Source organism: Phyllostomus hastatus, unplaced genomic scaffold (assembly GCF_019186645.2).
Source record: "Phyllostomus hastatus isolate PE091 unplaced genomic scaffold, TTU_PhHast_1.1 phas_contig_17, whole genome shotgun sequence".
Classification (NCBI taxonomy): Eukaryota; Metazoa; Chordata; class Mammalia; order Chiroptera; family Phyllostomidae; genus Phyllostomus; species Phyllostomus hastatus.
Genome location: NW_025333664.1, coordinates 18033728 through 18050533, shown reverse-complemented (window position 1 = coordinate 18050533; position 16806 = coordinate 18033728).

Genomic DNA, 16806 nt, shown 5'->3' with positions numbered 1-16806 from the left:
GTTTATTTTCTTTTTGTTTCTCCCTATGTCTCTGACCCCCAGTACAGTGTCTGACTTACAGTAGACAATAATTGTTAAGCAAATGAACAAATGTATTGAGCACTAACTATGGGCCAGGAACCGTGCTAAACACTTTACATACAAAAGTAAACAAGGCATATATTGCATATATTGCCTCTTTTAATTTGCATAGTGACTCTGTGATGTAGATGCTATCATTATCCTCCTTTCTATGGATGAAAGGCTGCGTAGCTCATCTGGTTCACAAGAAGAACTAGGATTCTAACCCAGGCCGCCTGACTCAAGAGTTCCCTGGGAAGGTACTGTCCAGGATTTAGAGGCCTGAGAACACACCGGCCTGCAGCCACCCCCAGCTCACACTAGAAGTGGAAAAACTAGAAGTCGTCTCTTTTGAAGGGCTTTCCATTTCAGATCATGCCAGAAATTCTGGGGTGTCACTGTTCAATGGTGGGGCAGACCTGGGTCAGGGGTCAGGATAAATATTCCAATTCAATTCTGAGCATCCTCAGTGAGATAAGAGGGCCAGCTTGGAGACCCCAGATGAAACTCTGAGTCAAGGGTGTGCCTAGTCTGACCACTGATGCCACCGCATCTTGCTGCCTGTCTCAGATCAAGGATGAGACAAGGGACAAAAGTAAAAATAATGAGTCTTCCTGGCACTTCTCCTTGGGGAACATCACATGTCAGGCCTGTGACAAGGAAGGGTGTTAGGCCAAGCTCATTAGCAGGAATGGTGCTGAACTGTAAGCCACCCACGCAGCTTGCTTGGGAAACAAACACAGTGCGGCATCCATCCCTCCCAGGCCTGGGCCTGCATGGTTCCACTGTTATCAGGATCAGCATGCACCTGCACGAAGGCAGGTCTGGTTGGCAGCAGGGCCCTAGAAATGGATTGTGTATGGGTGTGTCCCAGAGAGGCTGCTCATAATCCTCCTCCTCCTCATTGCTTGAATTCAGGACTGGTTCTGCCCTAGTACAGCTTCTCCAACTTGAATTGTTCTCAGTTCAGCTTAATAATCTCCTTCATGCTTTTACGTACCACCAATAGCAGGTTTTACTTAATTGTGAATTGACACAGAGATATTAAGTAAAACAGTCACTACATTAGCCTTGTCCTTAGTAGTATTGATGAAATCACCAATTTGACAAGCTGGTTAGATGTTTTCTTAATGTCTATTAAAGTAAACATACGACTCTTAAAAAATGTTCATCTGAGTTCTACTTAAAATTATCTTGGTGCAACCAAGATGCAAAACAATTGGTGTCAAAGGGATAGAAGAGACAACCTGTAAGAGTTCCCACTGACCAAAGCTGGAACAATCTGAGCAACAAAATAAGTAACATAGTATTAGATTATAGTCCTAAGTATAAACTAAGTATCTGTGAGTCCAAATTTATATAAATAAATGATTGAATAAATAAATAAAGGAGAAGAGACTAATTTTCCTTACAGAATTCCAAATAATTTATACCCTCCAGGGTATAGAACTTAATTCCCTACTTGAGTGTGGGCTGCACTTAGCAACTTGCTCCCAAATAGTAGGACGGGAGGAGAAATGTATAACTTCACAGGGGAGAAACTTGGCAAACATTGCCGTGGCCAGGGACTCCAGGTGGTCGAGTCATGTTGATAGCATGTACTTCTGATCTAATGTCATGAGAAGGGCATTACCTCTGTGGTTTCTTTCACCAAAACTCGTAACTCCAGTCTAAGCATGCAAACAAATCAGAGAACCCCAAATTGAGAGATATTTTATGAAATACTTGACCAGTACTCCTCAAAACTGGAAAGGTCAGGAAAAACCAGGAAAAGTCTGAGAAACTGTCCGGCATACTGCAGGGCCCATCATAGACCAGGGGTCCTGGAGTGGACCAGGGAGGCCTGTTGAAGGGCGTTCACGCTCTGCCTTCAGACGTCACAAGGAGACGAGGAAAGCGAATATTAAGGGCCCACAGGCCAACGCTGGGAGATAAACCGCCTGGGTTCTTTGAGATCCTGGCTCCTCTGCCTCACAGACCCTGATCCTAGGCAAGCCACCAAACTTACCTTTGTGCTTCCGTTTCCTCACCTGTAAAAAAGATAATTATAGAACCTCAAAGGAAAATTGTGAGGCTCAAGTGAATGACTGTACATGAAGCTTTGATTACAGTGCTTGGTACGAAGCTAGTGCTTGCCCTAGTCATTACTAAGCCCTGAGAAACCTATACACATCCTTGCCTGGCCTGTTTCTTCTGCATACACTCTCTGTCTAGAGAAATTTGATTCCTTCTTAGGCAAGGAGCACGGCATCCAGGGGTTCTGGGTCTCTGTCACTGTCTTGCTGTGTGGCCTGACGTGAGTCATTTCCAGTCTCCCAATCATCCCAGTGTGTACCAGGAGATGACAAAAGTGCGGAGCCGCAGCGGGGACTCAGCTGCGGGGCTGAGCTCGCGCGGCAGAATGGGGGCGGGGAAGGGAGCGAGCTGTCTTGAAGCAGCCGCAGCGAAGCCCGAGGGCTGCCGGGAGCGAAGGGGCGGGGCCGGTCCTCAATAAGTCCCCTCCCCTAGCCAAGGCTCCGCCCAGAACGAGGCCGGGAGCCTCAGTCTGGGGATTCCAAGGCAACTGCATTGTTCTGACTAATTTCATGAGTGGCTGATAGGCTGTGTCTGACCGACGACCATGTCTGACTGACGACCATGTCTGACTGACGACCATGTCTGACTGACCACATACGCCATCACTGCCTGATAATCCAAGCCTGTCTGGCTGTGTCTGATGAACACAGATTTCATGGGTGCCTGACAGACCAAGACCAGTGATCTGTCTGCATGACCACAGCTGGCTGACTGACTGCCCATACCTGGCTGATGGCATCTGAGCCTGACAGGGTGTGTCTGGCTGAGTGGCCGTAACCGCATCTGACTGACCAGACTCCATCTGTGCTCAACAAGCTTCATCTGAGTGACGGAGATTCTCTGTGTCCGACTGACCATTTTAATGACTGATTCCTCTGTGCCAGTCACTAGACCACATCTCTGCTGCATGGGTGAAGCAGACAGAGTCTGACTGGCTAGCTTCTTCTGGCTACACCTGAGCATGTCTGTCTGAGTCCTCTGACCAGCTGGCTGACTGAATCTGCCTGGCTTCCTGAGACTTGGTGGCCACCCTAGCTGAACTGGCCTCACTACAGCCTATCTGCCTAGTGCAGTCCACCTGACCGGGCATCTGAAAGGTGGACCAGCCCACCTGATGTGTGGACTGACCACACCTCCAGACTGTATGGCTGATTCTGGGCGACCATTTGGGTCAAGCTCTCTCAGGGACTGGGTTTCTGAATGACCGAGTCAGCCTGATGGTCCCTCCATGACCACCTCTGTCTGCCTCAGCTTGACTGCCAGCATCTGTGTCTGACTAGGCCTGCCTGACTGCATGATGGCTGACCACCTCTGCATTCCATAGCAGTTGGTTGAATCAGATTGCCTGCCCGAACGGCAGCTGAGCCTGACTGAGTTGGTCCCTGAAATTCTCTCCCTGACTAATGGCCTCTTTCAGCTGCTCAACAAATGGTTTCTGAGGTGTTGCTTATCTAGAGGTCTGGGTCCTGGGCATCTTCAGTTACAAGTCTGGGCCTGGGGTTGGGGGTGAGGGTCCAAAAATCAGGATACCAGCAGGGAAAGAAGGCCTGTGAGTGAGGCAGGCGGGAGGAGAGGACTTGAGGCCTGGAGGGGAGCAGCTGGAAGAAGCTGCAGAGAGGGGAGGTCCTCAAGACTCCTGAGCTCAGGAAGCTAAGTCTGTAACCGAGTCAGCACCTTGAGGAATTAGGCTGGTATGTAGGTGCCTCAGGACAAGAATGCATGACCTGAAAACTTTGTTCCTCCATGTTTGTGGGAAATCTCTGTCGGTGCCTTGCTGCTTTGCAGAAGGGGTATTCCACAGACATTACATCTCCTCCCGAATTTAAATCTTTCCCATAGTTTATGTGTGTGTGTGTGTGTTTGCACTGGCCACATCAACAACTTTGAAAAAAAAGAGAGTCTGTGTACAGAATAAGGGGAAGGAAATACTGATTAGAGGGAATTTTTTTAAAAAGTAAGCACATCAATTGAATAGGTGTGCAATGAATTATAGCTATTGCTATTAATAATAATAAATGAGAACATGGAAGTAACTTATCTCGATCGAGCTCTAGCATTCTGATATGCTGTCTGTCCATTAATAACAGAGGCCTGGCTGCCTTATTGATTTCATTAAAAGCCAAGGGAGGGATAGGAGGAAATAAAAAGCTCCACTCCCAAGGGCCCTTAGTCAGTGTGGAATGCTATAACCTTAGACTGGGGGATTTAGACAACAGATATTTATTTCTCAGAGTTTTGGAGGCTAGAAATTCCTTGATCAAAGTGCAGGCTAATTTGGTTTCTGGTGAGGCCTTCTTCCTGTCCTATAGACAGTTGCAATCCCAGTGTCCTCACAAGGTGGAGAGAGAAAGCTCTGGTCTCTTCCTCTTCTTATAAGGACACTAATCCCATCATGGAGGCCTCATCCTCACAACCTCTTCTAAACTTAATTACCTCCCAAAGGCCCCACTTCATCGCATTGGGGGTTAGGGCTTCACCATGTAAATTTTGGGGAACCCATTTATGTTGTAAAGAGGCCTGTAAACAGCCTCTTTACAACATGAAGTTGAATCTCAGTCAATGTGGCTCCTTCCCCAGGGCAGGGGCTCCCAGGGGTCTGGACAAAGAGGCAGTACCAAGTTGCATGGAGCACTTATACCTCATCTATTCATTCATTCATTCATTTAATGAGTATTTGTTGAGTACTTCATGTCAGCACTGCCCTCACAGAGCTCAGACTTATGGGCTCCGGAAAGCCTTTCCTGTGCTCTTCAACTCTAGTCCTGAGTACCCACTGCTTTCTTTTTGGAGAAACTGAACAGCTGAAGGTGGGAGAACCAGTATAGAATAGTGGTTCTCAAAGAGTAATCACCTGGGAACATGTTAGAGATGGAAATTCTTGGACCCTACTACAGATGAGCTGAATCAGAAACTTTTATGGTAGGGCACAGTAATCTATGTATAAATTAGCACTCCAGGTGATAATGGCGCTAAAGTTTAAGAACCACTAGTGGAATGATTGAATGTATTAGCTGTGGTTTCAGATTTTCCATATTGGAATGTCAGCTCTACTGTATAAGAGCAGTGTGACTTTGAGAAAGTCAATGAATTTTTCTGTGCTTCAATTTTTTCATTTATATAATTAGTATAATTACCATTGCTTTCAAGTATTGTGAGTATTAACTCATATAAAGAACTTAGCACATAATTTCATTCTGCAATGTGTCCTGTGGATCTATTCCAGCATATGCTAAATGGTGTATGTTCAGGATATTCACTAATGCATTATTTGTAATAGAAAAGAAGCACCTTAAATATCTATCTATAGGGGAATGGTCTAATAAGTCATGGTCTTGCTGCAAAAAGAATGGGGCAGCTCTTTATATACTCATAGGAAAAGGTCCCCAGAATTTCCAAGTTAAAAAACCAAGGTGCAGAACAGTATGTCTAGTATGCTCCCATTTGTGTAAAGAAAAAGACTCTTTATATATGCGTAGATGATCTCTGAAAGGATACTCAGGAAACTGGTCATAGTGGGAGAAGAAATAGGTAGCTGGAGATAGGGGAAGGAGGGAAGCTTATTTTTACCATACATATATCTTTTTATGACTTAAAGTTTGCAATATGTATATGTATTTCCCATTCACAAAACTGAAGTCTTAAGAAAAGGGGGGAGTACTTAGCACAGTGCCTAATGGCAGCAGTAGTGGTGATGGCCATTCCAAGGCTCTAAGCAGATGGTTCATTGCAGAAATGCAGCCCAGAGATATTTGGGACGTGTTCACAGCCTCTTCATTCTATAGGGTCCATGTTGCCCATCAGAAAATCCTTGCATTTGCCCATCAGAAAATCCTTGCGTTTTAGTTTAGAGATGAAAAGGGAATTGCAAGATTCTCTAGTGTAACCCTATTATTTTAAAGATGAAGAAACCAATACCCTGAGATGGGCCATAACCAGCCCAAGCTTATCCAGAGGTTTGAGGCTCAATCTACAGCCTCGTTCACAACATCCTAATGCTAAGCTTTCACCCCACCACTTCTCTGCTCAGAAACTGTAATGACTCCTCAGTCTGGCTGTTAAGATTTCCAACCAAAATGTCCAGCCTTATTTTCCACCTTCTCTATGTGAATTCTCTACCCTACCCAGAAAGTTCTCTTTATTGACACCAAATGCCCTTGCTTTCCAGATGCTACAACTTGTCAGTGCTGTGTTCTCTGCCCCAAATGCCTTTTGCCTTCCTGTCCATTTGTGGAGATTCTACCTAAACATGGAGGGAGAGCACACTTAAATCATGCTTCCTCCAGGAAGTCCTCCCTGATTACACAGAGCTCTCTTCTTCCTTTGAACTGATTAAAATTTTCTTGTAAAACTTTTGCTCTGGAGAGGGGAATAGGATTGTTCTCTGCTCCTTGAGCAGTGGGAAGTGGACTAGGACAGAGCCAGTTCCTTATCCCGACTCCGTTTCTGGAGAAAGTTGGGCAAATGAACTTGGCCCTCCTTATTGTCTCAGGGAAGCCCTGGGTGAGGATGCCACTGAGCTTGCCTGGAGCCAGCAAAACTGCTTGACCTGTTCCTCCCCTGATGTTTACTTGGCCTGGAGGCCCAGTGTGATGAAACCTGGCCCTGTTGCTGAGCACCTTGGGAGGCCTCCCTCTAGGGTCCCTCTGTGTGCAGACAGTGGCTCTTTGTGGAACAGAGGAGCAGGACTGAAAGTGGAGCCACTGGAAACCCCTCCCATCCCCCCTGCCTCCAGCCGCCTTCACCAGCAGCCATGGACCATCCTGCGCCTGGGTGGCCTCTGTTTTAAGTCCATGGCGGAAGGCTGGTGGCTGTCGGAGAGAGGGAAAGATGCCAGGCAGCCAGCTAGGCTAGGCGGGTGAGGAGGGGTCCTGCCAAGCTGGCCTGCTGAAACAAAGCATCTCTTAACTCAATAGAGGCTGCCTCTGATGGAGCTCTCTGGAGTGAAGACTGGTCCCCCTACAGGCCAGGTGGACACTTTCACCATCCCACCACCACCAAATATGCCTGTAGGATTTAGGGCTCCACCTTCTGATGTGGTTGGACACTTTTGCCTCTATTTCACTGGATCCTGCACATTTGGAATGGGACATAGAGGGTACTGGGAATCCTCAGATATAATCCCAAGCCTGAAATGGTGCAGTAGAATCAGGGGGAGGGACTAGTGACGGAAGGAAGGAAGGAAGGAAGGAAGGAAGGCAGGCACTGTGGTATAGGGGAAAGGACACTCACTGGTCTGGGGGTCGGGAGGCCTAGGACTCCAGTTACTGCTGAGCCACTGACTTGCTGGGTGACATTAGCTAGTTGCTTCCCTTTTCTGTGCCTCTTTTTCTCTAGCTGTGTCTCACTTCCCCAGGTGCAAAATTATGCAGGCAGAGTTGATGAATGCAAAGGATTTTTGCAGTTCTGATTTTTCATAATTCTGCAATCACAAGGAGAAAAGGGAAGAGCTGGGGTGGATTGGAGGTAGACAACTGACACGATGTGCCGTTGATTCGCCAGCCTCTAGGCAGTCGCTAGGCAGCCTCTTCTCTGCCTCCAGGGTCCCCTCCCACCTTCGTTTCTCCCCCTCTCCTTTCTGCCCTACTTTGAGGGCTTCTTGTGATGAGATGTAGAAGCTGTTTCATTTGGGTTGTCTTATTACATATTTTGTCCCCAGTGTGGGGGGACTGTGTACAGAGTAGGAAGAGGGTCAGGAAATAGAAGAGGAAAATCAGGAGGTGGGTGGGATAGAGGGAACTGTAGAAAATAGCTCAGGGAGAGCGAAGAGGAAGGGAAGGGAAGGGAGAGATGGTGAAAGAGGGGGTGTAGAAGGGAGAGGAGGGAAAAGGGAGGGTAAAATGAGATGGGGAAAGAAGAAGATATGAATGAGAGAAAAATAGGAATAGAGACTGTGAGAAAAGACCACAGCCCGGGCAGACACACACAGATGGGGACATCTCAGGATATTTTAGGACAACAGACAGTTCAGTTTGGCTGGAGGTAAGAGTGTGTGGAGGAGAGACAAAATTAGAACCTGATTGTAGAAGTTCTCGAATGCCAGGCTAACAACTTTGGACTTTACATTTGCTATTTTCTGCTACTCAAATCCCTTGTGATAAGCAGGGTGAGGCCCGGAGGAGCATTTTCATTCATCCATCCTTTCAGCAAGGGACTGTGTCTTACCAATTCTGTATCACCAGAGCATAACACAATGTCTCCACATAAGAGGTAGTCAGGAAATGCCTATTAAAATCAAGTGCTTGCAAAAAAGCAGAGCACTTGGAGAAAGCAGGAGCCAAGATAATTGCTAGAGAAGATAAGAATAAATGTAGTACAAGCTAGAAAACCCTTGACATCCTACAAGAAGCCCAGATCAGAGTTTTAGGCGAGACTGGAGGAAAGGAAGAAGCCTTCCCTGCTACCTAGAGCGGGAAAGTCCCAGAGAAGATTGCAATGGCATCATCTTAGGTCACACACCCAACCTTGAAATAATCCACATGGCCAGGAAGATAGATCCCATTGGATGACACAGGGTTCTGTGTATTACTGAAGCACAGAGTTCTTCAAAGAAAAGGGGAGGGGGTACCAAAGAAGGGAAATTAGAAACAGGTGTGCCTGTCATAGTTCACCACAGCAGGAAAAGGTGAGGCATGTACAGGGAGCGGTGAGTAGGAAGAGAATCTGTACAACATTGGTAGGACTTGGAAATAGATACAGAGATGCCCCACAGAGGCCTCAAATACCAAGCCAAGGACTTTGGACTTGCCTCTTGAGCTTGAGAGGGCCCTTGCTGGAGATGATTTAGGAGAATAAATCAGGCCACCCGGACTGCAGGCTAGAAGACTAGACTCTGATGGGAAATTATTCTGGTGTGTTGTCTGATAAAACCCATGCACAATATTCTTTGCCCACATTGGTGTGCTTTACATCATAATTGGTTTGTTTTTTGTTTTGTCCATTCGAGGTCAGAGAAGAACACATACAGTCAGATAGATCTCTTCTGCCAAAAGGGGCTGCCTTTCCCTCTCCCAGGGCTGCAACCACTTCACCTGGGAAACGGGTACTCTGCTTATAAGGGCAGGTGAAGACTTGCAAAGTGTTCAATATTTGAAGCTCATTGGGCAGTTTCTAGCTTAACTTCTGGATAGTGGCAGTATCGATAGCCCCCTAATATAACAAAAAGAAGAGCAGCTCCAAGGGATTTTAAGAGGTGCCTCCAGGCTCCTGCTTTTGAGCAGGGGTGGCCCAGTCCTGCAGCCGAGTCAGCCCTCTCCTTGTCCCAAATATTTCCACAAAGGTAGACCCATAGCACAGCTTAGTGGGGGGCATGAGACTTTGGAGACAGACATCCACGGCTTTGGTTCTCAGCCGTGCAATCCTAGCTCTGGGACTTTGAGTAAGTTATGTAAGTTATCTGTGTCCTTATTTCTTTGTCTGAAAATAAGGGTCGTAAGACAAACCACACGGAGTTATTGTGAAGGTTGAATAAACTAATGCTAAAAAGCACTTGGCACAGTGCCACACAAGCTGCAGGCACTGGGCAAATGTGAATTACTATTCATTTTGTTTAATAACAGAGTTGTGCACTGTTAGAGCTGGAGGGGTCTTAGAAATTACTGGTCCAATCTCCTCATTCTACAGTGATGAGAGGACTCTCACTATCTAATTCCATGTCTCTCCTGTTGTGCTCTCTGCTGATTCGGAGGTCCCTCCTCTGCTCTTAGCTACACAAATCCTATGAGTTCTAAACCTATCCATAAAAGGATATCTCAACTCTTCCATTTTTCCCCCCGAGAATATTTGCCTATCATTTGCTCTTTGCTCCACCAAAGGTGTGATCAATTAATGTACCATACCCGAAGTGATCAGAAATATGTGGGAGGACTATAGGTGAATCCTAAACAAATCCAGCAAATCCTGGAGTATCTAAAGGAAATTGGTCATCATTATTCTTAGATAAATGAAGAAATAAATACAGTTATGCATATTTCTTTTTACTCTGCTTAATTCTTTTTAGTAATACAAATTGTTATTTTTATTGGGGCAAAATACACATAACATAAAATCTACTGTTTTAACCATTTTCAGCTGTTCATCAAGTAACCATCATGGTCAGTGTTGTGCCGCCATAAGCACTATTTCCATTTTCATCATCCCACTACACAATAACTACCTCCCTCCCAGCCCCTGGTAACCTTTTCTACTTCTTGTCTATTAATTTACCTATTCTAGCGATCTCATGTAAGTGGAATCATACGATATCATCCTTTTGTACCAGGCTTTTTTCGGTTAGTATAAGGTTTTCAATGTCCGTCATGTAGCATGTATCAGAATTTCATTCCCTCTTATGGCTCAATAATATCTCATGGTATGGACATACCACACTTTGTTTAACCAGTATCTGTTGCTGTACACTTGGGTAGTTTTCATTCTCTGCCTATTGTGAGTCATGCTGCTAAGAACAGAGTACAAATAACTACAAGTATTTTCTCCCACCTATAAGGCCCCCTACCCAAGATCTCTGGAACCTGATCATTGTATGGTGAAGATTTTGCAGATGTGATTAAGGATCTTGAGATGGAGAAATTATCCTGGATTATGAGGGTGGGCCTAAAATGCGATCCTTATAAAAGGGAACTGGGGAGATTTGGCTATCTCAGAGTAAGAAGAGAGTGTGACCCTGGAGCCAGAGATGAGAGATGCAGTCACAAGAGGCAAGGGACAGGTTTTTCCCTGCGTGTCTGGAAGAACACGGCCCATGGACACCGATTTAGGGTTTCAGGCCTGCAGGGAGGTGAGAGCTTCAAGCCACCAAGTATGTGAGAAATTGTTACAACAGCCACAGGCCTCTCTAAAACATATCCCAACTTTTGGTTCCACTATCAGGGCACAGGAGAGTCCAGTTTTCTGCATTTTTCTCCAGTACTTTGTATTGTGAGACATTTTCTTTGTCAAATTGAATTGGTCTTTCACTGCAGTTTTAATTTGTGTTTCCTTGATTACCAGTGAGGTGGAGCCCTTTTCATATGTTTATTGGCCATTCACGTCTTCTGTGAATTTCTTATCTGTAGTCTGCCCATTTTTCTAATGTAGATTGTTATGCATTCTTTATATATTTTGGATTCTCATGCTTTGTTAGTTGAAAGCCTTGCAGAGATTCCCCCCAGTGAATGGCTCCTCTTTTTCCCTTTATTTATGGCCTCTTTTGATGTCCAGAAGCTTTGCACTTAATGTAATTGATGATATTAGTTCTTTTCATGTTTTAATTTGTGTGATGGTAGTTAATTTTATGCATCGATTTGGTTTTTCTTTTTCTTTTCAGGATTCAAAAAGCTCTGTTTTCTTGTCAAAGCTCAAAGGACACGGATAAAAACATAGTGACCAATTTTATATGGATTTACAAGTTGCCTCACTGGTCGTGCATCAACTTGACTGGCCTGTGGAGTGCTCAGATATTTGGTTAAACATTATGCTAGGTGTGTCTGTGAGAATGTTCCTGGATGAAGTGAACATTTGAATTGGTAAACTAAATAAAGCAAATGGCCCACCCCAAGGTGAGAGGACCTCATTTAATCCTTTGAAGGCCCTTATGACACAGAAAGGCGGAGTAAGAGAGAATTTGCTCTCTGCCCGACTTCCTGTCCTCCGACTCAGACTTGGAGTAGAGCTCACACCATCCACTCTCTTGAGTCTCCAGCTTGCAGACTGCAGATCTGGGGACTTCTCAGCCTCCATAACCACATGAGCAAATTCCTTACAATAAATCTACTTATTTGTATAGATTTCCTATTGGTTCTGTTTCTCTGGAGAACCCAGACTAATACAATTTCTGATTTTGTGAACCTGTTTAAGGAACCCCTTCCCTACCTGGGGGTCCTAAAGCTGATTTTTTGTGGTTTCTTCTAAAGATTTTAAAGTTTTGCTTTATGAATTTAGGTATTTAATCCAACTGAAGGTTATATTTGTGTGTGCTATGAGGTAGGAATCTAGTTTTAATTTTTCCAAATGAATAACCAATTGTTCAGAATCATTTTTAAAGTAATTTATCTGTATTAGTTTCCTAGAGCTGTCATAACAAATTACCACAAACCAGGTGGCTTAAAACAACAGAAATGTATTCTCTCACAGTTCAGGAGGCCAGAAGTTCAAAATCAAGGTGTTGGCTGAATTGGTTCCTTCTGGATACTCAGGGGGGAGAAAACACCCCACGCCTCCCCCTTAGCTTTTGGTGGTTGCCAGCAATCCTTGGAGTTCCTTGATTTGTAGACACATCACTCTAGTCTCTGCCTCCATCTTCCCGTCACCATCTCTGTGTCTATGTGTCTTTTTCCTATAAGGATGCCAGTCATCGGATGCAGAGCCCACTCTAAATTCAGGATGTGTTAATTTGAGATCCCTGACTATATCTGCAAAGACCTATGTCCAAATAAGGGCATAATCTGAGGTTCTAGATAGACATGAATTTTTGGGAGGACACTTATTCAACTCACTACACCATCCTTTGCTACTCTTTTGCAAATGTCATTTCTGTCATCTATCAAATTTTCATATGAGTATATATGTGGGCAGAATAACCATTTTATAATGCAAATCCCTGACGAAATGCTTATCCATATTTCATGAGGCAGTCATCCTTAATCCTTACAACAGTTCTATGAGGTAGGTGCTACTATAATCACTAAGTTGTGCTAAATTATGACATGATAACAAACAACCCCCGATTCTCAGTGGTTTATCACACAGTTCGCTCCCTCGCGCTACACATCAAGGGCTGTGGGGCAGCTGTGGGTTGGCTGCAGCTCCGTTCTGTGTCTTTCCACTCCAGGATCCAGGCTGCAGGCACAGCTCCTGTCCAGGACATGCCATTCCAGGGGCAGAGATAAAAGAATATGACTCTAGACTGAAACATTCAGTGGTTCCTCAAGTTCCTGCTTAGACCTGGTATATATCTCTCTGGCCCAAATTTCATTGGCCAAAGTAAGTCATGTTGTTAAGCCTGACACTGGGCTGGGGAAGTGAACTCCTTCCTCTGGAGGGTACTGAGGTTGCAGGCAACTGGCTAGAATGTTTACTCTTAATGAGAAGGGGGGGACAAATAATGGGGAATAGTAATATCTCTACCATAGGGATTAAGTAACTTGCCCAAGTTCAAACAGCTGGGGAGGGACAGAACCAGGATTTAAACTCAAAAGGTATTTTTCCAAAGCCATAGAGCACTCTGTGGCTCCCTATTGCCTGCTAAATTGAGTCCAAATATATTTAAGCTTTAGGCCTTCTGCATGTACATTCCTGCAGCCTGGAGTGCCCCTCTTGTGCCTCTTCATGTTCAACTTACTCTTTAAGACTGCACTCTGATCTCAACTCCTTAGAGAGTGTTTCTCCCTGAAATTACTCCCCATGTACTTCCATCATTCTTTATAAGTATATATCACTTCGTACTTACTGTCTTATTCCCTCTGAAGGGTGAGGATGCACTCTTATACGCCATGTGTCCTCTCTGCCCCCAAGGCCTTGCACAAGGTTTCCTAAACATTTGCAGAATTTGGGGATGAGAGGGGTAGGGGAGCATGAGGTGCAAATGGGCTGTGCTCCTGGGGACGAGAACACTTGGCCTACTTTTCCACCCCTCTAAACTAAGCTTAGCACCTGTGTTGCGCTTTCTGGCAGGTCAGCTCCCTGTGACTCACTCTGTAAGCTTTCAGCCCTGTCACCTCTAGGACTGGGGTACATGTGCTGGTCAGGGGCAGGGAGAAGGTAGGAATTAACTTTGCCTTTCAGAAATCCTTTCCTTAATCTGTTCCAGGAAAAGGACAAGTAAAAGTCCTTCTCTTAAGTGGGCTGGGCATCGGTCTAGGAGGACTGGGGAGGCCCTGGAAGGTCAGAGGGAGGACGAAAGCATTCCTGGGGCACAGGACAGCAGCAGAGGACTGGAAAAAGTGCTGAGCTGCAAATTGAAGACTCAACTAACTTGTCCAAGTTTAACCTCTCTGAGCTTTAGTTTCCCCGCCTGTAAATTGGATACTATACCAATCTTGTTCTCCTCCCCAAGTTGTTGGAAAAATCCATAGTAAAATGCTGAAAGCCTTTGGGAATGTAGCCTTGAAAGCACATAGGCTTGTATGGGAACCCCCTCGTAAGCTTTGTGACTGTGGGAAAATCGTACATCTCCATGAGCCACAGCGTCCCAGTCTGGAAAATGGGGGTGATAGTTATAGCTACCTCCCAGGGTGAGAAAATTCTGTAACTAAAGTGCTTAGCATATAGTGCTCAATAATATTGGAGGTTTTCAAATGAGATGATGATATTGTTATTTAAGGAAAGACAACACCAGGTGTCATTTGTAAACACTGAAAGGAGGGGGAAGGAGTCTAACTTTCCTAGAACTGGTAGCTTTCCCTAGCCAAGTATGGGGTGTGGCTCAGAGGAATGAGGAAGCAGTTCATGAGGTGACAGCACACAGAACACTGCTTGTCCTCACGGAGCTTGGGGGAGCTTGGGGGAGGGCTGGCATGGCAAGCTGACCCTCCCAAAAGATCAGAGGTCCCTGGCCCCTAGCCCTCCCCTACGGATGCACTGACTCCTTCTTGTCCCTTCCTACCAATCTAGTTGCCAAGTCCTAGGGAGGTGGCCTTGATAATAATAATAGTAATGAGGCCAATGATATTGTTACTTTGAAGCTATTTAAGTCAGTCTAGTACATTATCCCAGTTACCCTTCATAATCTCTCTCCCATAAACACAATCCAGAGTTAGAAGAGGCTTGGAGATTGCTGTGCACTTCACAGGTGGGGAAACTGAAAGCCACAGAAGAGAAGGGATTTATCTGAGACTGTACAATAAGCTCATGGCAGAAGCAGGACTAGAACCTGTGGCTCCTGACTCCCACCCAGCCTGGGAGCAGTGCTCCTGTTGCCACATACCAGTCCTTGGTTTTCCATCCCCACGACCCCCCAGCTATTCTCGTATTTGCTGGACCACTGCAGTGGTTCCTCATTGGTCCACCCTGCCTCTGCTCCCTCCACATCAGTTTGTTCTATACACAGAGCCAGTTAACTGTCTGGAAGCAAGGCCTTGATTTTGTGTTTTCCTTCCTAATAGAACTTGTCCATTTTTCTTTCTCTTTCCTTGTTTTTTTCAAATTCTCACCCAAGGACATGGTTTTTTAATTTAATTGATTTTAGAGAGAGAGGAAGGAAGGGGGGCAGATAGAGAGACAGACAGACAGACATTGATGTGAGAGAAACATCCGTAGGTTGCCTCCTGTATGTTCCCCGACTGGGGATTGAACCTGCAACATTTTGGTGCACCAGGTGATGCTCCAACCAACTGAACCACCCAGCCAGGGCAGAACTTGCCCATCTTTCAACTTGAAAGGTCATCTGGTTCCTGGTTCAGCCTCCAAATGAAGACTGTCTTTCTTTAAATACATCTGTTGGCAGGAAGCTCACCACCCCCAAGGTGGCCCATTCCATTCCTAGACAGCTTTGACTGTTAGAGAGTTCTTTATTGTAGGCTGACATTGTCCTCCCGGATGTCTACCTACTGGAGCCAAGTGGAATTTTTTTTCACATCCACTTGTTAGCAAATTTGTTGTCAATGTTTAATAAGGACCAGGTCCTGGGTGGACTAGGTGCTGAGGAAAACAGAGCGTGGCTTAGACGGTTTGCAGGATAGTTTGTTATTAGACCTAAATGACAAGAAACAAATCTCATCTCCTTCTATATGACAGCCCTTCAGACGTTTTTAGACACATGCTATATCCCCCTTGCACTTTCCCTTCTCCGAGCTGTTTAAACCATTCACTACACAACATGGCACCCAGCATTCTGGTCTCCTTCTCTAGACTTGCCCCAGTGTGGCAGGCAGTGCGCCCCTCAGAATGTGGAGCCCAGGGCTGAAGCCCGCAGTCCAGCTGCGGTCGGCAGGGCAGCACGGAGCCTCCGGGGAGATTCGCCATAGAGGTCCAACCCCTGGGTTCTGTTGATGCAGCATCTCATGTTCTTTTTCCCTCTTCCTTCCCTTTTCCCTTCTCTTTCCCCTCCCTTCCTTCTTTTTCTTCTTCTTTTTATTGTTTGGCCACATTGCATTGTTGAGCCTGAGGTCAGCTCAGACCTTTAAGTCATTTTCCCTGAAACTGCTCTTAATCTAGTGTCTTTCTATCCTTTATTTTGGGCCTTTGATCATTTAGAACTGTGCTGTCTGATGTGGCAGCCACAGCCCCATGTGGCTATTTACATTTAAAGTCCTTAAAATGAAATGCAATTATTTTAGTTTCTTAGTTATACCAGCCACGTGTCAATGCTCAACAGCCACAGGTGGCTAGTGGCTACTATTTCAGACAATGAAGATTCAGGACAGTTTCCAACATCACAGAAAGTTCTATGGGACTTGCTCTGGTTTGGAGCGAAGGGCAGGAGTTTACATCTATCCTGTGTAGCATTTTATCTTGTCAGTTTCAGCTTAGCCCCAAAGCTACTGAGATCTTTTGGAAATGAATGTTGGTGTCCGGAGGGTTTCCTGTCCATCCCAACTTTATGACAGCTGTAGATTTGATTAGTGTTTCAGGCCTTCCTCTGCTTCATCTATAACCGCTGATAAAAGCGCCCAGCAGAGCAGAGAGAGCTGCAGCCGAGCGCTCCAGCCTCACATGGCAGCTATACTGGCAGCTATACTGTAGTTTAACCAGCCAGGC